This window comes from Triturus cristatus, chromosome 3_1 (assembly GCF_964204655.1).
Source record: "Triturus cristatus chromosome 3_1, aTriCri1.1, whole genome shotgun sequence".
Taxonomy (NCBI): domain Eukaryota; kingdom Metazoa; phylum Chordata; class Amphibia; order Caudata; family Salamandridae; genus Triturus; species Triturus cristatus.
This window is the reverse complement of record NC_140583.1, coordinates 1,100,512,556-1,100,540,463: the sequence shown is the minus strand read 5'-3', so window position 1 is coordinate 1,100,540,463 and position 27,908 is coordinate 1,100,512,556.

The window sequence follows — 27,908 nt, the reverse complement described above, 5'->3', positions numbered from 1 at the left end:
AGATGCTATCTTGTAATGGAGCACTCATTGGCAAATTCATGGGTATAAAAAAATAATTGGGCATCATACTACACTTATTGACCTGTAAGATATTACACAAGGTAATAGATACAGTGATACTAACATTTGAAGGCACTGGTTTCAAGACTTCCTCCTGTGCAAAAGACATTGACATTAACATTTTCTTTGTATCAACAACTGAGTGGATTTAATTAATACAGTGCCTCTGATAGTGTCTTCAAACTACAGCAACATTAATAGGGTTACCTTATTTCTAGATAAAACAGGAGGCTAACAGCAATACAGATGTTAAAGGGGGCATCATTTAGGAATAGTAAAGATAGAATAAAAAGTAAATGTTAATTGCCTGAGCCTATGCATTCAGGATGAGTTAAAAGTCATTTTTTATTTGAGGGAAAGGGAAAGGAGAAGACAGATAAATCAAAAATATATTTTTGTTGTGTTGGTCATGGACATTTTGTGGTAAAGCATAAGATAGGAAAACCCTTTTTGCAGGTGACAGCTTCCAATCACAACAGGACAAGGTGTATGAAAGTATATGCAGGAAACTTGCTCATTTCTGTAATTTGAGTACGATAGCCAGTAGTACTAATTTTTATCCTATTTTATTTACACAGCATTGTTTTTAGGCATTATCTGTTTTATTTGCGCAGTACTTGTGAGCACATACACTTTTCTTTTTTCCCCGCTGCTATTGTGTGGGGGGAATTCACCAATGTATAGGACCCTGCTCTATTTACAGAGCGTCCTACTGTGTGGCCACACCGGTGCCATGCCAAAGGCAAGTAAGGCTGCGCTCTTCTGTGTCCTGACCAGCCTAAAGCATGAGGATGCTGCCTGTATTTCTCCATGCCTAAAACCAGCCACCAAAATGTTTTTTAAAAGTGAGTTGTTGACTGAATGCCACTGTTACCCTCTTACTCTAGATATATCGGATTTTAGTATTCTCCCATGTACTAACGTTTCCGCTAATAACTTTTATGCACCTCATGTTGCCACTGCCAATTTAAAAGGTATTTTGTGTAATGCCTGACTATATCTACACATGTGGTGGAGTTTCATAATCTATTAACTGACAAATTACTGGATATTTTACTGTTTGTGGACACCTGGCTTACACCATGGTCTGATGCCATCCTAATTGACAATATACCTTCCAAGCGCTCTCCCCCCCACATCGACATTCCAGTTGCTTTGTATATTGCTCTGATAACTTTGGAAATAAAAGGAGTGACAGGGTTGCTACCTTTACTAGAACAGCTTTCAAAATTTTAATTTTACCTTCCCCTTTTTAAATGAATCTGACGTTCTAAAGTTCAACATATCTCCTAATGCTGACTTCGTATTTATACTTATTTATGTCTCTCTGGGAATGCATCCCTCTTTTAGCCAAATTTTAAGGAGATAGCTATTTTAGTACTTTTAAGTCTGTACCCATGTACCTATTAATTAGGATGCTTTTAACATTCATTTTGATTTGCCCGATAACCTCCACGCAGTCAGTATGCACATTTCTCTCCTCTTTTGTGCTCATACTTCCCAATTCAAGCCACCCAACTGTCTGACCATATAGTCGACCTCTTTATCACCCCTGAGGATAGAGTAAATCTCCTTGAAATCTATCCCTATGATTGGTCTTACCATTATTTAATTAAATGTCCCTTGCCTTTCCCTTATAAATCCATTATCATACCTTATTTACCAGTGCCTCTAGTGAATGAAGGAAGATTTTTCTGAATAAAATTACATGTTTATTAGAATTTTCTTTCAATACGAATCCTATGTACCATGATACTGATGGAAAATGGGAGGCATGTAGCAATATACCTGCAAATGCCCTTGATGTTTTGTCCCCAACATCAGTTCAGCAGACTAAATCCAAAAACATACATGCATACATCCGGAACTATATAACGGTGTAAGACAGATATAAAGCCATTACAGCTCTTCATCAGCAATACTGCTCCTCCAGATTAATTCTTGCAAATAATACACAGAAAGAGCTCTTGGGATACTTCCTGAAATGTTGAATTCCTCTTCACTCCTACTTTGTGCTTTCAACCAATCTGCAATGAGCTTGCTATCTATTTGACTTCTAAAATTAATGTCATTAGTGAAAGTATCACTAAATAATATCACTCTCAAAGTTTTATCAATTCTGCCTTTCAATCTGTTGTGTTGTGTTTGATTTAGACCTTCTGTGTTCCTCTTCTTGTCTAGACTCCCTTTAAATGCCAGTGCGGATTGTCATTAGCCCCAATTCTGGTTTGATTTTTGATTAAGATCCTACAATAACCTCTAATTACCGCCCCATTATATTACTTCCTGCAGAGATCAGATTTCTGAGTCCCACTTAGCAAAGTCAGTCATGCTCTTTTTTGGAACACTGACATTCTGGAAATACATAATCTGGATTGCGCCCAAAACTGCAGCACTGAGGATCATCGATTGCTGCTCTGGATGACATCCAGATGGTCACCAATGAAAGAAATGTCAATTTCCTGATTCTTTTAGAAACCTCAGTAACATTTGAAACAGTTGAGCACATGATCCTCGTTAATGAGTAACAGTCTACAGCAGTGATCTTCAAACTATTTAATGCCAGGCCCCCTTGAAAAAATAAATCTTTTCCCAAAATAAACACTAATTCCGTGGCTTTCTCACACAGTCTTTTTATTCGCAATCAAATCTTGCCCTTTAATAACCACGTCGGATTAAAACAGAGTCCCTATGAAGATAAAGTATTACTCAATATGTCCTTTATTTTCCCTTTCAAAATGTTACTCAATTTTACATAATTCTTTTAAGCACTTGGCAGCCACAGATTTAGTACTTTGCCCAGTAAGTGAAGCTCAAAACTGAATGCATAAAATGTAATTTACCAAGGTTATCAAATGTGGGCCCAAATCTGTGAGTATGGCCTAAACCACAGCTGACGTTGCTATAATAAATACACTCCCTTCCTTCAAACTGTTTAAAATTGGGCAAGATATCCAAAATTAGCCCATGGAGCCCATATGTAACTCTCAGACAACCTTCAACCAATAGGCTTTTCACATTGACTTTACTGAATTACCACCCAATTCCTTGTTCAACCGGCACAATCCACTTTATTGGCGCAATTTCTTCTCTAATAAAAGATTTCTCCTGCTCCTTAAAACTCATTTTGGATAGACGATAACACCAAAATGCTTATATGAGCTTTCCCTTTCCAAAATGGCATTTTCCAAAGAAGCATTTATTTTAATTATTGCAATAAAGAAACTTCATTCTTCTAGTATTAATTGTCAAATTATTAGAGAGAAATATACATTCAGAGCATTAAAATGTCTCTGCAGACCTACAGGGTCAGATCCGTTATGGCCAAATCATCAGCGAATGATAAATTGTTAGATTGTCTCCAATTTATTTTAGAGGGTAGAGCATTCGCTCCTGTAAAGTTTCTCATAGGCCGTACAGGAAGAGAGAGAAAAAAGCGAGGGTGCTCACATGCAACATTGCTTCAGGCTATTATAAGTATTCATTCAGTTTCTTTTCTCATCCTGTATGCCACTCCACAACTGTATCCAGGTGTGTGTATGTATGGAAGGCAGTTAGTAAAGCTTACAACGTCTTTGAAATACCTTTTTTTATCTAGTTTTTGACATAACAGGTTCTTGGCCTCTGAATCAAATATGGATTTTTTTATTCAAGTAACTAACTCTTTAGACTGTCAGTCTGTATAATTTTCAGCATAATGTTACATAAGATAACAATATCATAAAACATTGGCTGGTCTAACCGAAATTCAGCCTGCTCCAATGCGAACGCAAAATACACACAATTGATGGACGGAATGCAGAACAAATCAAAACATTCACCCCCAGTCAAAAGATCTGTGTTAAATCCATCATTCATTTGCTCACCATGCCATCCCAGTTTAGACCTGGCCATATGCAAATAAGTCTTGACCCTGTGCCTCATGGGAACAGTCCATCTCAAACTGCCAAGCCAGGTCCTCCCCAGACTGGAAACAACCGGTTTCGGGGGTTTCACCCCTCATCAGCTAGGATATCTCAAATCCAGTGGCACAGTGAGCCTGGGACCCACGTCTGGGTATACCCAGCGCACTTAGGCCGAGAAAGTAAAAGACACACAATTGATGTACGGAATGCAGAACAAATCAAAACTTTCACCCACAGTCAAAAGATCAGGGTTAAATCGATCATTCTTTTGCTCACCATGCCATCCCAGTTTAGACCTGGCCATATGCAAATCAGTCTTGACCCTCTGCCTCATGGGAAGAGTCCAGCCCGAACTGTCAAGCCAGATCCTCTCTGGACCAGAAAGAAGCATCCTAGGACCGGTTTTAGGGTTTCACCCCTCATCAGCCAGGATATGTTTAATTCAGTGGCACAGTGAGCCTGAGACCCACGTCTGGGCATACCCACTTAGGGCTAGAAAGCAAAAGACACACAATTGATGGATGGAAAGCAGAACAAATCAAAATATTCACCCTCAGTCAAAAGAGCTGGGTTAAATACATCATTCTTTTGCTCACCATGCCACCCTTGTTTAAAGCTAGCCATATGCAAATCAGTCTTGACCCTGTGCCTCATGGGGATATCTGATATTTCAAAGCCTGCTCAACATGGTTTTCCAACAGAATTTTTACAAATATGTTTGATGAAATATTGAGCAGAGATATTCTTCAATATGACCTCAGATTTTCAGGGTCCCTGTGAGAAGCTGGACTGGTATATGATGTCCACTTATGTAAGTGGGCAACCTGCGCAAGTCCAGACAACCCTTATGGCAATTTAAGAGGTGTTAGACAACCTTAGAAAACTCTCTAAGTGGTAGCTGTGGAGAGCAGCCTTCAGGCTTAGTCCAGAAGGAGTGTAAAGCAACTTGTTTTACCCGAATGCATTCTTATATATATAGATTAAGTGAAAAAGAAGCACACAAGGAAATTATACAAATATTTATTTATTATATAATACTCTCTAACACATACAAATATCTCCTACCTGGAGATATGCATGCACATAATACTTTACAAACAAATCAAGTAACTAGCACAGAATACACAGTGGACCCCTGGGGGGGACCAAACCAGATATTAGGAAAGTGGTATAAGAACCATGACTCGGGTCAAGAAGGAACCACCCAAGGTGAGTGACTAAGAACCCCACGAAGAGCGTGTGCAGTGTGGGAACACGATCGAGTGCCCCATACAAATCAACGTGTAAGTCACGGTTGGAATTTTAAAGATTAAGGACCCTTCCCAGTGGACCCTGAAGAAACCCAGTGGAAAGGTTGAAGAGTCACCTCACCCGTGGATGGCCTAGTACCCATGTTACCTACACCAGGAAAGCCGGGTGCATAGGTGTGAAGTGGTGTCAGAAACCACTGTTGAACCCAATGGAGGACTTCAGGTTAGTGCCGCTGCTGAAGAAGGAGAAAGTGTATGGTGGAATCCGAAGGTGGATTCTAGTTGAGAGGTACCTGCAAGCAGAGGGGACAGAGTCTATTTCACTCAGAGGTGACCAGGGGATCTGGAAGATGAATGCCCACCGATGTCGGGAGTTGCAGGAGAGTTAGCAGCTGTGAGGACCAGGCGACACTGAGCTGTGAGGACCAGGTGACACTGAGGAAGACCAGGAGCCATGCACAAGCTGTCCCACATCAGATGTTGAGTGCTGAGGGGTCGGTGTCTGGAGGGAGCACCAACAGCCTTGGCAAGTGCAAGCCACATAGAAGCCGCAGAAGGTGCAATGTCAAGACCGGCAAGGTCCACGGGACTCACCACAAGCAGAGGAGTCAGGGCAGGTCCTGAGCAATCAGGGGAGCCCAAAAGAAACAAAGGTGACCCTCAGCAGGACCCACAGGCCGGAGGCCCTGGAGTCGCAAGAGGACCTTGAGCAGCTCACCAAAAGATGCAGGCAACGGTGCAAACGATGCGATGAGGACAAAGACTTTAGTTAATGGAGGTGTTTGAGGTTGGGGCTACTTGGAGCCCAAAGATCTTGGTGGAAAGAAGCCAACAAGCCTTTGCAACTGCAAGGCGATGCGGGGAACAGGGGTTCAGTTCCTGCGGTTCCCACGAGGGCTACTGGCCCAGGCTCAAACTTGGTGAGAGGACAGGGCAGGCCTCAAGAGCTGTGGATAACAACCACCTGAACCTTTCAGCGTCTGTAGAAGCTCAGGATCAGCAGACCGGTCAGCTTAGTTGCGGTGCCTGCGAATGCAGGGAAGTGACTCCTTCACTTCAAGGGAAATTCCTTCAGGTGTCTTGGATGCCCACATGCCTAGAAGGTTCCTGTATCATGAACAGGCACAGATGATGCAGCAGACTGAAAGCGGGAAAAAGTCGAGCCTAAACGAGGTTCATCGAAGTCCAGAGTGCCCAGAAAGTAGAAGTAGCAGTGGTGTTTGAAGTGAGTTTTGTCCCACAATGAATCTAGGGACCAACACCCAGGTAAGCCCTTAAGAAAGGGTTGGATGATTCAGGGGACCGTTCCAGGGGAGGGTCTGGATGGGGGGAGGTTACTCCTATGTCCTTTTCCAGTTTCGTGCCAGAGCGGGAGCCAACGGTTCCCAGAGCTGGTTTGAACTGGACTATGCATGGAGGCACCAAATGTGCCCCTCATGCACACATAGTGGCGCTAGCAAATGCACCCACCTGGCCCCAATACACTAAATAAAGTCTGGGAGGTGGTCACACCTCCCCGTTTGACTGGATACATATTGTTCTGCATTCCCCTGCTTGAGCTTGGCACAGCAGCAGGAGGACAGAATCGTGTCTCTGGTCAGCAGCAACCATTTTGTGCTGTGCAGGTCTAGAAGACTGCCACCGGGAACAATGAGAGCCTAACGGAGGGCTCTTCCAGTGCTTGGAATCATACCTACCACAATCTTTACAGTGTGGGGGTATGATTCCAACATGTTTGATACCAAACATGATAGGATTTGTTGCAGCCATTCTTGAGATGGTCATCACGTAATTACGCGGTGCCCCTCTATATGTAATATGGACGCTTTACTTACAACCCGGGAGAATGGACTCCGTAGACTGTAGGGGTGTCCTGCTCATGCAGGGGCACCATCACACTTAGAACCAAGCACCCTGCCTTCAGGATTGCAAAGGCCTGCTATAGAGGTGACTTATAGGTTTTAAGTGCAGTGACCCTAGATATCGGAAAACCTATATCTTTAGTAAGGGGTGCTAGCACCAGCTTACACAGGCTGCAAGGGCAGGCCTGTACTTCCATTTACAATGGTCTCCCATGGGTTACATAATGCATGGTTCAGCCAATGGGGGATCTCTAGAGTACCTATGCCCTGGGTATCTTAGGACCCTATACTAGGGACTGATAAGGGTACCCTTATATCAAATCTGAGATGTACCTAAGGGTAAACATAGTTTACCATGATTACTTTTCCCAGTAGGGAATTACAACGTGGTTGTTACAACGACCGTGTTATAACAACGCATACCAGTACTCTGCAAGTCGGAACAATGACTTGCTGAGGGGGCAGAAAGTGTTGGATTTTAAATCCAACACCTTCCCCACTGTTGCACATACTGGAGTTGGAAAAGTAAATTATACTATTCCAACATCCAGCGCCCTCCCTCCGCAATTCATTGTTACAACTTGTGGGATAATGGTATGCGTTGTTACAACACAGTCGTTGGAACGACTGCGTTGTAATTCCCTGCGGGGGTAAAAATGCAGAACAAATAAGTATATTCGTACCTAGGTACTGAACATAACAATTTAAGGGAGAAAGCAGGATTAGCAGAATCACTGTCAGACTAGCCAATAACAGCTTAGCACCAGGCAGAAAGTGGGGGTAACAATAAAAGCAGATCCTACTTTCCTACAGTCCCCATTTCTATAGATCAGTGTGATCAATGGACCTTGCCAACGTTTGAGAATACCACCAATTAGAATTAAAAGATTGAAATACTGGCAAAGATATGTAGCCTTCAGCTAATTATCAGTGTAATAAGTACTACTTGCGGTGCCATTATAACCAGATATTTTACTTAACTTAATGCTCTTTATTACTGACCTGAATTCACTAGTTCTTATTTTTCTTTCCAATCCATGGCATAAACAAGCAAGCATCCCTTATTGTTAAGCTTGATTTTATATAAAGTCTTCCTATTTAACCTTCCCATTTGTTGTTATTTATATACTGTTGGCACGTCTTCTCCTATTAAGGAGCCGTCTGTCACCATAGTACTAAACTTTTCCAGTCTCTGGCCTGAATTGTAATTTCCAAAAATGCCCCAAATTTTCTGTTTGGTATTCCTTTCTTCAATTTCACCAATTCCTCCCACAGTAGAACCATATATCAGTCCTAGCCCCCTAAACTTGTTTTATATAATATCCATCTTTAAGTGTTTTCCGTTACGACCTATATTCCTGTCTACTGTAGTCTCAAACTAAGAATTCAGCCTTTTTCCTTCTTGACAATCACCCTTCTTATCTATTAATTCTTCATTAACAACTTGATAGCCCATGCTTGTTTAAGCTTTGTTCCATCCACATATTTTACCCTCTCAGGCTCAACTTTTTCAAACTTTCACGCAGCGCAGCACAGCACAGCGAGCCACCTTGTGGGGCAGGAATGCACTTTATTTACCATTATATGGCACATTCCAGTCCTCTACTTTCATTGGCACACAATGTGCTGCCTTGTGTCATGGTGCAAGGATGCCTGTACAAAAACAATCCTCTGAGGAATTTTCCTCTTCCTATGTGTGCTGTATTCTGCAGAAAGTGGTAAAAATGAGGAGAAATAAAGATACTTCTTCTTGTTATGCCTCACCTGGGAATATGCAGCATTTTGATGCATTCCTAGTTCTACCACTCATGGAAATGTGCCAGAATCCATGGGCAGATACATGGTAACACCCACGCTCTATCCATGAAACGCCTCCCTGTGGCAGAGTAATGCATGGCAGCAACTTGGGCTCTCTTGTGTTACTCCGGATTTATCAAGCCATATCGGGCCACACAAGATGGCTTTGCCTGGCTTGATAAATCTGTGTTTAGTGTTGCGTAGTCCTTGCGCCCCCTTGCGTGGCACAATGTCAAAGAAACACTGTGATAAATGTGGCCATCAGTATACAATGCAGGCTCTGGCATTATCATTTCCCTTTCCTGAACTCCTGAATGGTCAGCAATTGCAAACTTCAAGTGAGTTGACTTACCATCTTAAAAGCTGCTAGTCTACAGGCATGTAGTGTATTGGATGTTTAATACTATTTCTAATGAAGTTGTACCTGGCTGGTTGATCTGTCTGAAATTGGCCTTTGAGCATTCTCAGGCCCAAACCTTCAAAGCAAGTTTCAATAGTACCTCCTGTTTTAGATGAAGTATGATGCCCATATCCTGGCTGGGGCAGCTGTCAAGAAGCTGGCATCTTTACATTTTTATTTTCGCTACACTCCTTGTGTAGCTTGTCTAGAATGTCCATATTTAAATCTTCACCTACAACTTCTCTGTAAAATCCCAAATATGTCTATAAAGCATTCTTTGACTTTTAGCAATGTTCCATCCATGCTCCTGTATTCCTTAAGAGCTAGTTAGTTCCCCTCTCTGGTTGCATACCTTCATCCTTACTATCCAGTATTAGTGACTGACGTGTCTCTTTTGCATTTACCACCCACCTCAGAAAAGGAGGATTGTCATGGAGACTAACTTTGCTCTTACCAAAAGAAAAAACAGGTCCTACTTCTCAAGATTTCGATGATTGGCTTACAGTGTTAGATACTTCTGTAAATGACAAAGGTGCGGAGCTAATGGAAAAAGTGCTGCGGTAACAGAAAAAAATTAGGTTCCTTGATTTAGCGAGACTCCAGTAGAGCTAGAAGAGATGATTATAGGGACAATAAGCCCGGCCAGGTTAGGTGCGTTCCAGGTTGATGAATTATTGTTCATCTGCAAAGACATTACCAGGCGTGCTCGGAGCACTCATGAAAAATTGTCTGAATTGGCTCAGAAATACAGATTGGAGGTACAAAAGTCAAAGACATTACAGAAATACTACAGAGCAGATTTCAGTGCTAAAGATGTTGAAAACATGATACCTTCACTAATGAGATTGCAAATCAAGAAGTTGATACCTATCCTTAGGAAATGGGGAGAGTTAGAAAAATGGAAAGGTTGATGAGCTAAGAAGAAGGAAGCAAAGAGAGTTACAATGCGGATGCTTCCAGTCATTGAAGATTATGGGAGTGAGGATGCTTCCAATGAGAGAAATACCGGGTGGAGGGTACCTGCTTGTTCCTTGGACTAGGCCAGACAAATTGTCTTTTACAAATGATTTCCCAAAATTGAGAGAAAATCCAGTTGAATGGTACAAAAAGGCGGAGAGGTTTTTGTAAAGATTGAAAAGGTTTTGCTGATTAATTTGGATAACTTATTTAACATTATGGCCCCAAGAGATTTGTGGGTAGAGTGCAAAATTGCTGTTCATTGGTCTGAAACAGAACCAGCCAGAAATGCGCGAACAGGGGCACCATCTGCTGAGGTAATTAAAAAATGTAATCAAGCTATTACCTAAATGAAAGGCAACATTTTGCCCATAGAAATTGATTGGGTCAAAATTGACGGAACGACTCAAGAACTGACAGAGACAGTCCATGCCTATTATGAGAGATTGCTGCAGGCATTCAAACAATACAGTGAAATGGAGAATATATTGGAGAAAAATATGGGACTTTTCGTTTATTGATTTGATAATGGATTTCAACCCGAGATTACCAGCATGATTCAGCAGCATTTGATTTTTTGGCAGAGAAAGCCTGTAAACGAAATCCTCTGGTATGCAAAATATTGTGGGGACGAGATTGAATTGAAGCATAAGAAATTTGGAAGCGCAAGTGTCTATTCAATCCAGTTAATCAGGTAAACAGAGGACAGATTCAGAATGATTGACATGCACAATCAAAGGGAAATGACAAGGTACAGAGGGATTTTTTTTTATTTAGATAGAACAGGGAGACTCAGACCTCCCACAATGACTGTGCCTGAGGGGGGAGGAGGAAATATGTGTATTTGGCGCAACCTTAGGGACAGACCAAAGCGGTCCCTATGTGGACAGTAAGATAAAAAAGGACTCCTATCTCATTTCTTGTTGACAATGGTGCTACCCGCTCTACTATGAGAACAGTGGAGGTTTCGGACCTACCCCTCTCAGGAGAAGGAATCCAAGTTGTAGGAGCCACAAAAAGACAAATGTCAAACACAGTAACAGAACTCATACCTGTCAAAATAGGTTATTTTGAGAATTTGTTGTGTGTGATTCAAGCCCAGGAAATTACTAGGATGAGACTTGCTGTGCAAACTCAATGGTTCCATCTACTGTACTCCAAAAGGGAATTGAGTTTCACACAAACAATGAAGATGTCATTTTCAAATTGGCCAAACAAAATCAGAAACTGAAACATTATTTCCTTTGCTCACCCGAGATGTCTTGCCTCAATGATTGAACAAGGAAGCTTGAAAGAAATAATGGGGACTCCCTGTAACTCTCCTATTATGGGTTTGCAGAAACCTAATGGTAAATACTGCATTGTTCAGGATTTACGCCGGATTAATCAAATTGTGGTTTCATGGTGTCCTGTGGTACCGAATCCAGCTGCGATCTGATTTTAAATTCCATGTGAGGCTGAGTGGTTCTCTGTCATTTATTTGTGCCAAGCCTTCTTTTCCATTGCTTTGCATGAAGACAGTCAGTATCTTTTCGCTTTCCGGTTCAGCAGTCGTGTCTTGGCATGGTGCCAAGTCCCACAATGGTATACAGAAAGATCTTGAAAAAATTTGGAATTCTTGGTGATGCCAAATCATTCCGTCCTTGTTCAGTACATTGACAACCTGTTGGTAGTTTCAACTACACAGGAGGCTTGTACATGGGATACCATTACTTTAATGATCAATTTGGCTGAGAATGGACACGTGTCTCCATCTAAATTGCAATTTTGCAGGAGAGACATACTGTATCGTAGACATAATATTGAGAAGGAACAAGGAAAGTGCACCAGGATAGAATCACACTGATTCTAAACATGAATCCACCCAGTACACAAAAGGAAGTCCGCATGTTTCTGGGAATGGTTAGCTACTGTCATCGATGGGTTCCTAATTATTTTCTGAAAGTAAAGTCTCTCCAGAGGCTGACACACAAAGATGTGCTTGATCCAGTACCTTGGGATGATAATTGCATGTGCTCTTTGATTGAACTGTGAGAGAGTCTTTGTCAAGCTCCAGCGTTGAGCATGGCTGTCTATAACAAGTGCTGGACTCTGTTCTGCAGTGAGCATGAAGGTTATGCATTGTCAGTGCTAGCTCAAATTCATGGTACTGAGCGTAGACCTGTGGCCTATTTTTCAGATACTCTTGATCCTGTAGCCATATGGGTGTTTGAAAGCTGTTGCTGAAATGTCTGTGAGTTTGGAACAGAGTAAGGGTATTGTCATCTGACATCCATTGAAAGTGCATGTGTCCCATTCTGCTGAGGTGTTGCTTACTTGTACTCAAATGCAGCATCTTACCAGCAGCCGCCTCACTAGGTACGAACAGATTATCTTGAGAGCAGAGAATGTTACTCTTATGAGATGCACAAGTCTGAACCCAGCAACCTAGTTGCCACTTCCTGGAAATGAGTTTGTAACTGTTGAAGTTGAATGACTGTCTAGATGTGACTGAACTGTGTACAAAACCTCGTTCTGACATACTTTACCTGAATCAGATCATGTGTTGTTTGTGGATGGATCTTGTTTATGGGATGCAGAAGGAAACCTGAAAGCTGCATATGCTATTTGTATAGTTGCAGGTGTGGTTGAAGCCTCATGGTTGCAATGGCAAGTGGCCGAGTTGGTAGCCTTGACGCGGGCTTGTAGCATCTCTGACCAAATGTGAGTCACCATCTTCACCGACAGTCAGTACAGTTTGGGCATTGTACATGACTTTGGGCAATTGTAGTCAAAATGATGGTTCAAAACTTTATCTGGTCCCCCATTCCAGAATGGAGAGAGTGTGAGGCACCTTTTGCTGTCACTACAATTGCTTGCCCAAATTGCTGTGGTGAAGTGTGCTGCCCATCGGCAAGGAAATGATTAAGTTACAGTCGGCTGACTGTGCACTATTGCGCTCTACATTCTTGCCCATTTAATGGAGATCCAATGGGAGAAAACTCTGATGTCACAGACTGCAGACTGTTGTTATCCACTGCAGAAACTTGGGAGGAAGTAAAAGCATTGCAAGAGGAAGTATCGGAAGTCGAGAAACAATGGTGGATCAGAGCAGGTTACACTAGGAGACATGAAGACGAGGTGTGGATGCACACTGATGGAAGACCCGTATTGCCAGATAGTTTTCTGCTTCAGGTGGTGCTATACTATCATGGTCCTGCACATGTCGGGAGGGATGCTATGATACATCTCTTTGTACAAACATGGTTTAACTCAAGATTTAGGTCAGTTGCAGACAGAGACCCTGTGCCATCCCTGTACGGTGTGTCAACAACCAAATGCGGGAAAATAACTCCAGTCACAATGGGTCATGTAGGATGTTCGGGAGGCTCTTGTTACTTCCTATATTGCATGATAAATCCTCCCTGGAGATTTACACCTCTTTGCTCCTTTAGACAGGCTACCACCTGAGGTCCTCTTTCTTTGGGCCTTAACTTCCCAAACTGAGCCTTCAGGCTGGACTGCACCTATAATAATCCTACTCTTCTTAGAGAAGGTTTCCTGTTTCCTAATTATGGTATTGTATAGGGACCCTATCATCTTTTCGAGGGCCCTGCTGGTCAAACCCTCTAATCTATCCTTCATCCTGTCCCTCAAGAGCTCCTCAGACATGCTGGTGGCACAAAACAAACAGGAGAGTCAAATCAGGCAAAGTGATAATAAGCAGGGTGTTGGTGCGCCAAAAGAAGGCAAAAGAAATAGGTAGCTCAAAAGTCAATTGTGTCCCACAGAAGAAATGAACTACAACTGCCAAAATGCAACCTACAAAGTTGTCAACAACCTAAAATGGCTGCCCCATAGAGTCAAATGAGGCAGTTTCCAACACGCACACAGCATGCGTGGCTGGCTGGCAAGGCACTTTCCTCTCTCTAAACTGAGGATGCCTTATTTCTTGGTTTAATTGTCTTTATATTGGACAATAAAGTCTGACCCAAGAATTTGGGTGATGTTGGAGTAAAGGTTTTTGAATACCTGTGTTGATTAAGACAATGCCAGCCGGCTGGTGCTTATGCAGTAAATGTTTTATGCACCTAGGTTTCAGGGAGGTTTTTTAATAGTTTGACCTCAGTGCGAGGAATTTGGTATTGTTGAAGATTGGTGGTGGCCGGGCAGTGTGTTGAAAACATAAGGTGTGGTGAATGAGTCATCTATATAGTAATGAAAAGAACCTCCCTTTTGCTGCTTCCCCAGTGAAGCAGCACCAAGTCTAAGGTTCGGGCCACTTTATGAAGTAGAGCACTGATCAGATGAACACATCCTAGCCCCTTCTGGTTCTCTCTTGTTTCTGAGTCAAACATGTCATCATGCTTGTCAACTCATATGGTGAGGTTACCCATCATGATTAGACTTTTGGACTGATTTTGGATGTGGTGGGCAAAATCAAGGATCTCCCCTGCAATAGTCCATGATGAAAAGATCAATATTTGGAGACATGTGCCATGCCTAGGATTGGATTGTGACGCATGCCCTCAAAGAGACTGTAAGTTTAAATTACACTTGCATATCTGTGTCCCCCTCGAAGTCTGTAGTGCCATGGGCTTTGGTGGGGACCAGGACAAAACATCTTGGAATGGCTCCTAACCTGGGAATTTCATTACTATTGGAAGAATGAAAGTCTGAGCGGATCTGCCTGTTTTCAAATCTGAGATTTAGAGGGTGCACACAGCTTAATGGGTAGCCACATCAACCCATTAAGCTAAACCCGTTGCACAAAAAAATAAAGTGTGCTTAGAAATAGAAAAACAACTAGCTTGAATAATATGGGCCTGATACACAAAGGACTGTACTAACATTTTATGTGTGGAGACTCCCCACTCATAAATCTACTACTCATAAATCCCTTTGTGAATACCAACCAATTGCAAACTCACACAAAAAGGGTAAGTTTGTCTTTGTGAATAAGGCCCTATATTTTAATTATCATTTCAATTTTTGTCTTGGAATAGATTTCGTGCCAATTTTCATTTGTGCTTTGCAAATAAAAATGTGTTCTGCGGTAACACTGTTACTTTCATCACAAAACATCCTTTTCTCCCTCCATGTCTTACATGTACCCAATAATCCCCACCTCTTCCAATATGCGTTTGTATGTCTTTGAATACTGAAATACTTTGTGCTACACAAAAGCTAAACGCTGGACTTTGTCAATGTTTGTTTAATTGGAGGAGACAGTTGCGGATTACACTCTCACTCTAAGACGCCATGCATATCTTGCTGTATTGCTTTGTGCAGTAAGAGCCATCCCTCCTCATTCACCACCCCCAAAAAATGGGTCTGACCGGTACTGTTAAGCACTCCTGATCTGATGGCCGAAAACAAGCTCACATCTAGACCACGTGATCATCATTTTGTTGTAAAAAATAACTTTTTCATATGTTGTCTTTACAAGTGCAGTGCCCAGTTAAGAGTGGGGTCCAGGGCATTTAGCCTGGCTGCACCCCTTTATGCTACTTTGATTCACATGCTGGTAGTCTCCCTTTCCTTCTTGCAGCATTTTACCTGATGCATGAGCTCTTCTCCTCCTCCTCTGACATTTACTGGGTGTTTTTCATCAAAGTTCAATTTGCCAACATCAGTATTATGACATTTGGCAACTATACCCTTGCTCGGTTTGGCCCCAGCTTTTGAGATTTCTCTGTAGTGTATCATTAAAGCAATTAATAGGCATTGAAGTAAAAAACAAAGTCAACTCTATTTCCAAATCTGTGTCTCTTGAGGTTTAAGATTACAGGTCTGCCATCTATAGCCTTGGGTCTTGAGACATACAAAGGGTTTTTTCTCTCCCAGTTCTTCTACAATGCCAAATCTTTTGGTTAAATGTGCCTCTGTAAGTTATAAATATGGCAACAGTGTAGACATCTTTCTTCCATGGACATGAGAAGCATGTTGCTTACAGATATTTCTTACTAAGGATGGGAGGGTAGACTCTGAAAAAAGGTAAGGCAGAGAAAAACACATCACTCTTACAGTAATGGACTGTTCAAACTCATAAATATTGTTTTAAACACTATTATTACGATTGGTAGTGCCTGTGATTTTAATATAATGATAGCAAGAGTAATACTGAGAATAATAAAATAGTTAGATAATTATAATGATAATAACAATTTCTAAAAATAACAACAATATGAGTATACATTGACCTTGTATATAGTACATTCCACAAACTAAATATATTGCTGATTAAATAATACTGATATCATTATCTATCTCAAATCACTGGCATATAGCAATTGTCGGCAAAAAACTAGAGTCAGCTGGACTTTAGCGCAGCCAAATTCATGATAAATGTACCTCCCCATTCACAACCGGTGCAAACAGCCCACATCACCAGTTTACCAGCGAAAGCAGCCGCAAAAAACATCGCCACCGATGCCCCCGCAACTTTCACTAATGAGATGCAGAGTAGGCGTTACTGTGCCAAAAGCCGCGACAACACCACTCCACAACATTCACAACGACCAGACAGAACTGCGATAGGAACACAAGACAGACAATAAGGCGCGTTAGCAGCAGGAAAATATCACCTGCTCTGACCTGGTGCAAAGTCGGACCACAGCCTGCACCACAAAAGGGAGCACAGCCCACAGCCACATCGGAAGCGGAACAGATGCACCCGGGCAACTGAACATGCTGCCCGGAGGCCCGAAAGGGCAAAAACACCCACCGCCACCACGCCCAGGACCCCCCTCCCCGGCACCCCCGACAAAAGACATGCCACATCAGCTACACCTAAACACGTCCAAAATAATCCGCTTGATGTCGCACAATCACAACTGGTGACATGCATGTGTTGTCACAAAAATGAGCACCACACATTCACTTTCGTAGCAAAAAATGAAACTTTATTAACATAAACACTGACATTAAATGAAGACACATGGCGGCTCCAAGCTGGACAATCCTTAGGTCACAGCCTGCAAGACAAAAATCATGATGATAAGGTGTGTCCTGCGCACATCAAAGGACAGAGAGAGAGCGAAGGAGAGAGCGAGGAAGAGAGGGAGAGAGAGAAAGGAAGAGGGGGGAGAGAGAGAGAGAGAGAGAGAGAAGAGAGGGGAGAGAGAGAGAGAGAAGAGGAGGGGGGAGAGAGAGAGAGAGAGAGAGGGAGAGAGAGAGAGAGAGAGAAGAAGAGAGGGGGAGAGAGAGAAGAAGAGAGGGGAGAGAGAGAGAAAAGAAGAGAGGGGAAAGAGAGAGAAAAGAAGAGAGGGGGACAGAGAGAGAGAAGAAGAGAGTGGGAGAGAGAGATTGAGAGTGCCGCCCCTGCTCACCCAGGCCACACTGCTCACCTGCTGCCACCGGCGTGTCTCCAACCACTTGCCGGTATGTATAGCATTAAACCAGGTCACACATCTGAAACAGAGTCCAGATACAGGATTGGTACAGTACACACAATTGCACAAGACAAAATCACCTACTCGCCCATGCACACCCAGGCAGAGGTACCCCAGCCCCTCCCGCCACCCATCGGAGCATGCCCGCCCATGCACACCCAGGCCTCACTGCTCACCTTCTGCCTCCAGTGCGTAGACAGGTGGTCCCACCACGTGACGCTGCAAACCACAAGCCCGGGGCCCGCGGACATGGCACCCTCAACACCATGCAGCCCCACTCCGCAGGCCACCAGGTCTCACGTTTGGTGCTGGGTCTTGATTACTCCATGGCATAGGACATACAGTGCACCAGGCATCATCGCAGGCTGCACACCCGCTCAGCAGCTTAAGGTGCCACTGACTCAGTGCACCCAAATCACCCAAAGTCACCGTCCCGTGGCGGGGTGCCTGTGCCGGCCGCAATGCTCCGGGTGCCACTAACCCTGTGCAATGCCAGTCAGCCCCACGTGGTGGTAGGCTCCACTAACCCTGTGCACAACAACTCATGTGGCTTTTATGATTGAGAACTTTGGAGCGTCCGTCAGAGGGGAATGTGATATCGTCGGCCCCTTATGTTAGCGGAGTCACATGGCCTGTGACACCTGTGCCGAATGGGTGTAGTGTGTGTGCAAACCTGCCCTCAGGTAGTGGCTGTGACATGCGGACGACTAGACCAGTGACCTGCACACCATCAGCGTTTATGCCTGCGACAGGTAGCGATGAGGGCCCCCCCTCAGAGCGTAAGCGGAGTGGTCTGGCTTGCCATATGCTGGACCAGCGCAGGGCCTGCAAAAATGACTCGAGGGCTCTGGGCGTGGTTCAGTCCATGTCCAGTGACTGATGCGTGTGTCCCTGTTGTAGTGTTCACGGGACCCGGTACACAATATGCAATGTGCAATATGGCAAACTCTGACTGGACTCTCACAGGATGAGCATCATTAACGCAAGGGAAATCACTGTCCCTACATTCATCCACACATTCATACGTGAATGATGAAAGACATGACACAGCAGTGTGTCACTGGATGTTTATTGCACATCCAGTGCAGTTATGCAGCTGGAGCGGTACAGGGCAATGCCGAACACACTGGACTGTGGAGGGCCAGCCTGTGTCAATCCGGGGATGACAAGTACTGCGGAAGAGGGAGGGTACAGTCCGCAGTCTGGTCGCCGTGTCATAGGTCATCAAACAGGATATGGAAGTCCATGTCGCTGTCCAAGGTGAGTGCATCAGAGTGTATCGGGGGTCAGTGGACGGTCATGAGGCCGTGTGCGGCACCAAGCAGAAACAAGCCAGGTGGCAGAAATGAATGCTAGTGCCTCCTGATCACAAACCCATCCACGTCCTCATCCCGGATGTGTGCTCTGCCCCACCTCTGGGTATTGCAGTACCGGCTGAGGCACTGTGTGCCACTGACACATCAGGTGCTGGAGTGGATACGTCTGCCACACTGTGAGGCAATGGCACACCAGGGGGTGGAGATGTGGATGGTGTGGGAGCAGCAGCATTCATCTGCACCACGCCTTGTGACAGCAATGCCATGATGATGATCTGCAGGGCATGGTAGATCCCAGCTAAATTTTGCTGATGTACAGCAGTGGCTGCCATCCTTTCTGCCTCCATCCGCACCATGTCCTTCATGAGCCTCCGCATGTGTGCCAGCTCACGGCTGGTATCGCTGGTGCCCCTCTGAGCAGACAGGTGTTCTTCTCTCCGCGTCAGGACTCCAGCGATGATGGGTGGACAGAGGAACATGGCGGCAGGCTGACGCTGGCCGCGGGAGCTTCGATCCGACCAGGAGTACTGACCCGTTTCTTCGATGACTGATCCCACTCTTGCAGTGAGAGCATAGGGGAGACCTTGTGCCCGTTCTTGAGGATGTTGTTTTGATCTTTTCTTCCTTTTTTTTTTGTTTTTCTCGCTTTTCCTGCCTCCCCGTGTTCTGTCTGAGGGTTGGCGGCTCTGTGAGAGGTGGCGATAGGACCGAGGGGCTGAGAGAGCCGTATGGGAGCCGAGGCAGCAGCGGAGGTGGAGTCAGCAGTGTTCGAGACCGGCGGAGGCTGTAGAGAACACAGGGCAAGACTATGTAAGAGAATCAGAGCAGCGGCTGCTAGGACTGATTTTCGTGCCCCCGAGGGGCGAGGAGCTGCAGTGACACGGTTAGTGGGGTTAGTGGGGGCAGGGAAGGGCCGCATGCAGCAAATTTCCCAGAACTTCCAGAATCCTATCGGTGGGGGAGTGCAAAGCAAACTGGGCACCCTTCAGGTACTGCTAATGGAAAGAGACTGTTCTTTATTCGGCTCTGAAAATTTAAACACCATCCTAAAACAGGGCCCAGGATTATGTTCCAGAATTAGAGAAAAGATTCCAGTTATAGAAGACGCGAGAGGGGAGAGAGTGTTACCTGTTAAAAACAGGTATCACCTTCGCTCTCAGCTGTATTTGCAAAGAAAAGACGTATTGGCTTCACAGGGGGGAGGCATAGGGGGGTTTGACGCAGTAGTTCCATTAACCCCTCTGAAAAAGAAGAAGGAGAGAAAGGAAAAAAACATAAAGAAAGGGGAGTCCAAAAACAGTAAGATCTTGAAAAATGTTGCTCCCTTAGTAAAACCCACCCCCTCGCTAAAATCTTATTTTAGGATAATGGAGCAAGTGGCCATTTCCAAGGGGGGGAGGTTCCCCCTCTATCTTTCCCCGTTCAGATTATTCCTCAAATCTCTATTGAAAACCGGTACTCTCCCTTATCTTGTGATCCGGAAATTGAGACTGAAGAGATGGCCCCCTCTGGGCTAGAGATCTCTAACCTCCCAGTCCCGCCTGAATCTGTTATCCCGACCCTAACTCAGTACCCAGCTAAAGACCTAGATTCTATGGTTACCGCTAATATTAAGATCTGCACAGCAGTCTGTCTTCCGTCAGCCCTATGTTCATCACCCTTTACCGATGTTGAAGCAGGGAAAAGGTTTGACCAGGGTGCTTTAGGGGCGAGACCTGGAGATTTGAGTGGTGGACATTTACAGCTAGAGTCACTTCTACAGTCCCTCAGAGGGGACTTACTTTCCAAATTCGAGATTTCCGAGGCAAACCAAAAGGGGATACACGAGAAGTGTGCAAATTTAGAAACTAAATTGGAAGATATATGTAAGCGGACTGGAGCCTTGGAAGTGGAAGTTGCTACACTCTTGGAAGTGGGTCGAGTACTGTGAGAAGTTGGCCTGGTATATGATGCTCACTAGTTAAAGTGATCACCTTATACCATGCCAAGCAACCCTTATGGTGTGGTTGTAAGTCAACCTTTTCGGACTAGCTGCCCTAGTGGTAGCGTAGGCTAAGCAGTCTTTGAGGCTAAACTCGTGAAGCGTGTTAAGCCAGCTGTTTTACCAAATGTAATCCCCTTTTATACCAATGAAAGGACACCACACAGATATATATTCAAAATATATATGTATTTATTTCTCAAAGTAACCCCTAGTCTCTTTATGAGCACAGGAGCACAAATCGTCAAACAAGATTACAGTAGAATACACAGAAGTTGCACTTTATATGGATAGGCCCTGGTGGCCGCTCAAACCATATACTAAAATAGTGGTATAAGTACCACGAACAGAAAAGGGAAAAGGCCTAGGGCCTCTAGAATCGCTGGGCCTACAAGGAGCTAACTTCAGTTAGTGACCAGGAGGTCCACGGGTGGCGTGTGCAGAGCAAATAGTCACACGCGTGCTCCCATAGGTTTCAATGGGTGCGTAAAAAGTACAAAGTTACTGCAAAAAAGATCTTCCGGATGGACTATGACCTTAAGATTGGAAACACAGACACTAGAGATGTTACTCTACACTTGGGCACCGGAGTGCCAGCTTTACCTCACCCACAGGAAGCGGGTGCATAGGTGTCGAAGTGCGTCGGGTTTCTTCTATCGGGTCAGTGGAGCCTGTGGACAAAGATGCTGCAGGCGGTCGGTCCAGGAGAGATGCGGTGGATCCAAGGGTGGATCGGAGTTGTAGAAGACCTGTAAGCAGAGGGGACAGTGTTCACAGTCACTAGCCAGTGACCAGCGTGGCACCAGGTGGGTACCAGGAGATGTCGGGTGCAAACAGGAAGAAAGGTGCAGCTTGTCTCTGCAGCCACGTGGTCCCTGAAGGTCGACGATGTCCAGGAGTCGGTTCACGAGCTGTCCCACGCAGGCTCTCGCTGTCGGCAGTGTCGGCGACTTGATCGAAGCAAGCAAGCCTTGGCAAAAGCAATTGTTGTGGAAAACGAAATAAGCTGATGGTTCTGACCAGCAAGGTCAGAGGGACTGCTCCTTTGGAGGGGAGCAAGGGCCAGTCTGGAGCAACCAGACCAGCAGTGTAGTTCTTGAAGTTCGTTGCCAAGATGGCCACTAGCCAGCGGGCCAGCAACCGGTTAGGCGCGTCGAGTGGCAAAATGCAGAAGGGCCCCACGCAGATCGTGGAGATGCTGGAGGGCTCACCTTTGGTGCAGATGCTGCTCGAGGGTTGGGCTTCTCAGATCCCAAAGCACAACTTGGAGGGAGCCTCGGTTGTTGCGCTTGCAGCTTGTCGTGGTCGTTTCAAGATGGCTGGCTCCACGTGTCTCGTTGCCTCCACGGGTCTCCTCTTTTCAGGGACTGTGGATCGGGCGGTGAGAGGTCTGGAGGTCCAGGTCTTGTCAGTCTTTGGGCTCGGGCTCCGGTGGGAGGCGGCGGCAAAGCAGACGTTGATTCACTGGATGGTGCTTGCGTTAGCAAGGTGGTCACTCTCTGACCACAGGGGAGATTTCCTTCAGTCTTCTGTGCAGCAGAATGTCGAAGTTCCCGTCTTCTTCTTAGTTTCAAGTTGATTCCAGGATGTCTGAAGTCTTAGGACACAGCTCCTACCTTTAAGTGGATTCTAGGGGCCGGACTACCTGCTAGGTCCCTCCCTAAGGGTGGGACCAGGAAGGGGGGTGGTTACACCCCCAATCCTTTGTCCAGCTCGCCCCAGGCCCGGGACTGGTGTGCCCCAGGACCGGTTTGAACTGGCATATGCACCGAGGCTCCTTGTGAGCCTCAGGCATGTCTCATTCTATTCAAGCCCTACCTGACCAATACACAAAATCCTGTCTGGGGTGGTGCACGCACCTCCCCTGGCAGGAAACCCTTTGTCCACACCTCCCAAGCTGGAAGGACTCCCAGCAGCAGGAGGGCAGACTTGTGTCTGTGGTGGCAGCATCCATTTTGTGGAGCTGAGGCTATGTCTGATTTTACCCGGGTTTCAGGTACTGTACATGTCGTGTCCCTCTAGAAGGGTGGAATGCTAACCCCGTCGCCAGAATTGGCGAGGGGTTAGTATTCCAATTCGTATGACACCTTACTCGACATGTTTTGATAAAGCCAAACCAAAGATAGCATTTAACCGCGAGGTTCATAATGCACTTAAGAGTATATGGTATGACGATATCTGGAAACAGTAGAAGGAAGTTGTTCCGACCACTGCAGACAGGCTCAGCTCATGCCAGAGCACCATCTCACATGGAACCAAGCACTCTGCCTTCAGGATTGTTAAGGCCTGCCATAGGAGTGACTTATAGGTTAACATGTGTCCCATTTAAGGTTAGGTATAGGTATACTACACCTAAGTAAGAGGTGGTTACACCAACTTACCCCAGCTGAGTGATCAGCCAGTTGTGTCAAATTTGTTAGGCCAAGCCTGGGGTGGCATAATACATGCTTCAGCCCCTGGCAGGCCTTAGATACACCAATGCCCTGGGTACCTAGTGTACACTGGTACAGGGGCTCACAGGGTGATCCACTTCCAATTGGTTATGCACCTAGGGTGCATAGTGTAAATTTAGTAGAGAGAACAGCAGGCTGGGGTTCTGATTGGCAGGCCCACAGCCTCAATATGTCGAAAACCGGTGAAGCAAAAAGCAAAAATTTGGGGTGACCATAGGATAGCAGACCCTACTCTCCTACACAACCCCCCCCCCCAAACGCAGGGACATTAAACTAGCCTTGACCAGTCTCGTCTTCATGTCCTAAGTGGAAGTACCTGGAGAGACCATCTGCATTCCCATGGTCAGTACCTGGCCGGTGCTCCACTGTAAAGTCCATCCCCTGTAGGGAAATGGACCACCTAAGCAGTTTGGGGTTTTCACTCTTCATCTGATTTAGCCACAAGAGGGGCTTATGGTCGGTCTGAATCTTGAAGTGAGTGCCAAACAAGTATGGCCTCAGCTTCTTCAGGGCCCACACCACAGCAAAGGCCTCCCTCTCAATAGCTGACCAATTCTTCTCTCTGGGGGTCAACCTTCTGCTAATAAAAGCGATGGGTTGGTCTTGACCATCTACATTAAGTTGTGACAGCACAGCTCCCACACCCAACTCAGAAGCATCTGTTTGGACAATAAACTCTTTGGAGTAGTCAGGACTTTTCAGGATAGGTGCAGAGCACATGGCCTCCTTCCGGTCATCAAATGCCTTTTGACAGCTTACTGTCCACTGAACCTTTTTGGGCATCTTCTTGGATGTCAGATCATTAAGAGGAGTCACAATGGACCCATAGTTCTTAACAAACTTCCTGTAGTACCCAGTCAAGCCCAAGAAAGCTCGAACTTGAGTCTGGGTGGTTGGAGGAGACCAGTCCTTGATGGATTGTATCTTACTCTCCAGTGGTTGAACTTGGCCTCCACCTACAAGGCGGCCCAAATACACAACCTTACTCTGCCCTATCTGGCACTTAGTAGCCTTGATAGTGAGGCCTGCCCTTTGCAGAGCCTCAAGAGCCTTCTTCAGGTGGATCAGGTGATCCTCCCAGGTGGAGCTAAAGACAGCAATGTCATCAAGATATGCTGCACAAAAGTCATCCAACCCAGTAAGGACTTGGTTCACCAGCCTTTGGAAGGTGGCAGGTGCATTCTTCAGACCAAAGGGCATCACCACAAATTGGTAGTGCCCACCTGGGGTTGAGAATGCTGTTTTGGCCTTAGACTCCTCAGCTAATCTGATTTGCCAATAGCCAGCTGTCAAGTCAAATGTGCTCAAAAACTTTGCAGAAGCTAGTTTGTCTATGAGCTCATCTGCCCTTGGAATAGGGTGTGCATCTGTCCTGGTGACAGCATTGAGACCCCTGTAGTCCACACAGAACCTCATCTCTCTCTTGCCATCTTTGGTGTGAGGTTTGGGGACCAGAACCACTGGGCTAGCCCAGGGGCTCTCTGAGGGTTCAATGACACCTAATTCCAGCATTTTACGTACCTCAGCCTTTATACAGTCCTTGACGTGGTCAGGTTGTCTGTAAAGCTTGTTCTTTACAGGCATACTGTCACCAGTGTCCACCACATGGGTACACCAGTCAGTTTGGCTAGGTATTAGGGAAAACAGATGTTGAAATGATTGTAGAACTTGTCTACATTCAGTCTGCTGATGGGCAGTGAGGTTGCCTCCAAGGGTCACTCCTTCAACTGAGCCATCTTCAGGGTTCTGAGACAACAGGTCTGGGAGAGGGTCACTCTCTTCCTCCTGTCCCTCATCTGTATCCATGAGCAAGCCCATGTCTGCCCTGTCAACATATGCTTTAAGCCTGTTAACATGGAGTACCCTGTGGGGACTCCTGGGAGTTCCTAGGTCCACCAAGTAGGTGACCTCTCCCTTTTTTTCCAGGATTGTATGGGGTCCAGACCATTTGTCTTGGAGTGCTGCTGGGTCCACTGGCTCCAACACCCATACCTTCTGTCCTGGCTGAAACTCAACCAAGACAGCCTTTTGGTCATGCCAAGCTTTCTGTAAGGCCTGGCTTGCCTCAAGGTTTTTGGATGCCTTCTCCATATACTCAGCCATCCTGGAGCGGAGACCAAGTACATAGTCCACTATGTCTTGCTTAGGCTTTTTGAGAGGTAACTCCCATCCTTCCTTCACTAAACACAGTGGGCCTCTTACAGGGTGCCCAAACAACAATTCAAAGGGGCTGTAGCCAACCCCCTTTTGTGGGACCTCTCTGTAAGCAAACAGAAGGCAGGGTAGAAGGATGTCCCATCTTCGCCTGAGCTTTTCAGGTAATCCTTTGATCATACCCTTTAGGGTCTTGTTGAATCTCTCAACAAGCCCATTGCATTGTGGGTGATAAGGAGTGGTGAACTTGTAGTTGACACCACATTCCTTCCACATAGCTGTCAAGTATCCTGACATGAAGTTGGTACCTCTGTCAGAAACTACCTCCTTAGGAAACCCCACTCTGGAGAATACTCCCAGCAGGGCCCTGGCCACAACAGGTGCTGTAGTGGTCCTAAGGGGAATTGCCTCTGGATACCTGGTGGCATGATCCACTACCACCAGTATAAATCTGTGCCCAGATGCAGTGGGAGGATCCATGGGACCCACTATATCTATTCCCACTCTTTCAAAGGGGACCCCCACCACTGGTAGTGGTATTAGGGGGGCCTTTGGTGTGCCACCTGATTTGCCACTGGCTTGGCAGGTCACACAGGAGCGACAAAACTCCTTTGTATCTTCATTCATGTGAGGCCAGTGAAAGTGAGGGACAAGCCTGTCCCAAGTCTTGTTCTGGCCTAAGTGTCCTGCTAAAGGAATATCATGGGCCAAGGTAAGAAGGAAGCCCCTAAATTGCAGAGGTATAACCAACCTCCTGGTTGCACCAGGCTTGGGGTCTCTAGCCTCTGAATAAAGGAGCCCTTCATCCCAATACACTTTATGGGTACCTTGAGCATTCCCAGCAGCCTCAGCAGCAGCCAGCTGTCTGAGGGGTTCAAGAGAGGGACAGGATAACTGAGCCTGCCTCAAGTCAGCCCTTGAAGGTCCCCCTGTCCCCAGAAACTCAACCTGATCAGGTTCAAGCTCTTCAGGGACAGTTCCTCCAGGGTTCTCTAGATCAGCTTCCTGGGAAGGTTGATCATCACTCTGAGGCAGGGGGGAAGGCACAGCCTTTACCCTCCTGTTCTTCTTCTTGGTAGGTGCTTGGTCCATTGTTCCAGGATCCAAGACCTGAGGTTCAGTGAGGCGCTTTTTGGCCTGTGACCTGGTCACAGCAAGGACATGTGATGATATACCTAACATCTCTGCATGAGTCCTGTACTCCACTTCTGACCATAGAGTACTCTCTAGGTCATTGCCCAACAAACATTCTACTGGGAGGTCTGCACTAACCACAACCCTTTTGAGGCCAGTTACCCCTCCCCATGAGAAGTTAACAACTGCCACACTATGTGAAGTAGTGGCATTGCTGGCATTGGTCACCAGGTAGTTCTCACCTGGTATGTACTGTCCAGGGTCCACAAAGCCTGGTGTCACCATAGTGACACTGGCACATGTGTCCCTGTGGGCTTGAGCCACTTTTTCATTTATTAAAGGAGTCTGTCTGTACTTGCCCAGGTTACTGGGGCTCACAGTCAGGGACAAATCAATGTCCCCATCACAGATCAAGACTGCCTGTGTCAGGGTTCTGTCTAAGTCAGAATCTCCTTCAGTTCCCATAGTGATTCCCACTACACCCTTTGTCTGGGGACCAACACTGCTAACAGTAGTACTGGGAGCAGGTGCCTTAGGGGCAACAGTGTTGGGGGCTCCACCCTTCTTACAATCACTAGTCCAGTGAGTTGTATTCTTGCAATGATTGCACCAGGGTTTCTTTTGACCTTCTTTCTTCTTTCCCTTGGATTGTTCTTGGGACCCACCCTCCTTAGCAGTAGTTTGGGGCCCTGTTGAAGACTTCTGGTCTTTAGATTTCTGATCTCCACCCTTTTGGTCTGTTTTCTTCTGATCACCCCCTTGGCCCTGGTTCTGGTTCTTTTGCTTAACCCTGGTTCTGACCCATTTGTCTGCCTTCTTTCCCAATTCTTGGGGAGAGGTCAGATCAGAGTCAACCAAGTGTTGATGCAGTTGCTGGTTTTGACAGTTATTTAAAATCTGTTCTCTCATCATCAAATTATACAATCCTGTAAAATCAGATACCTTACTTCCCAGCAACCAACCTTCCAAAGGCTTAGTGGCACATTCAACATATTCAGACCAGTCCTGAGTCTGTGTCTTTTGGGTGTCTCTGAACATTAACCTGTACTGTTCAGTGGTTAAGCCTAACCCATCAACTAGGACACTCTTCAGGACTCTGTAATTTCTGACATCCTCCTCCCTAACAGTGAGGAGTCTGTCTCTGCCTCTTCCTTCAAAGGAGAGCCAGAGGATTGCTGCCCACTGGTCTTCAGGAACCTGCTGCACTTTGCAGGCTCTCTCAAGAGCAGTCATCCATTTGTGGATGTCGTCCCCACTTTTGTAGGG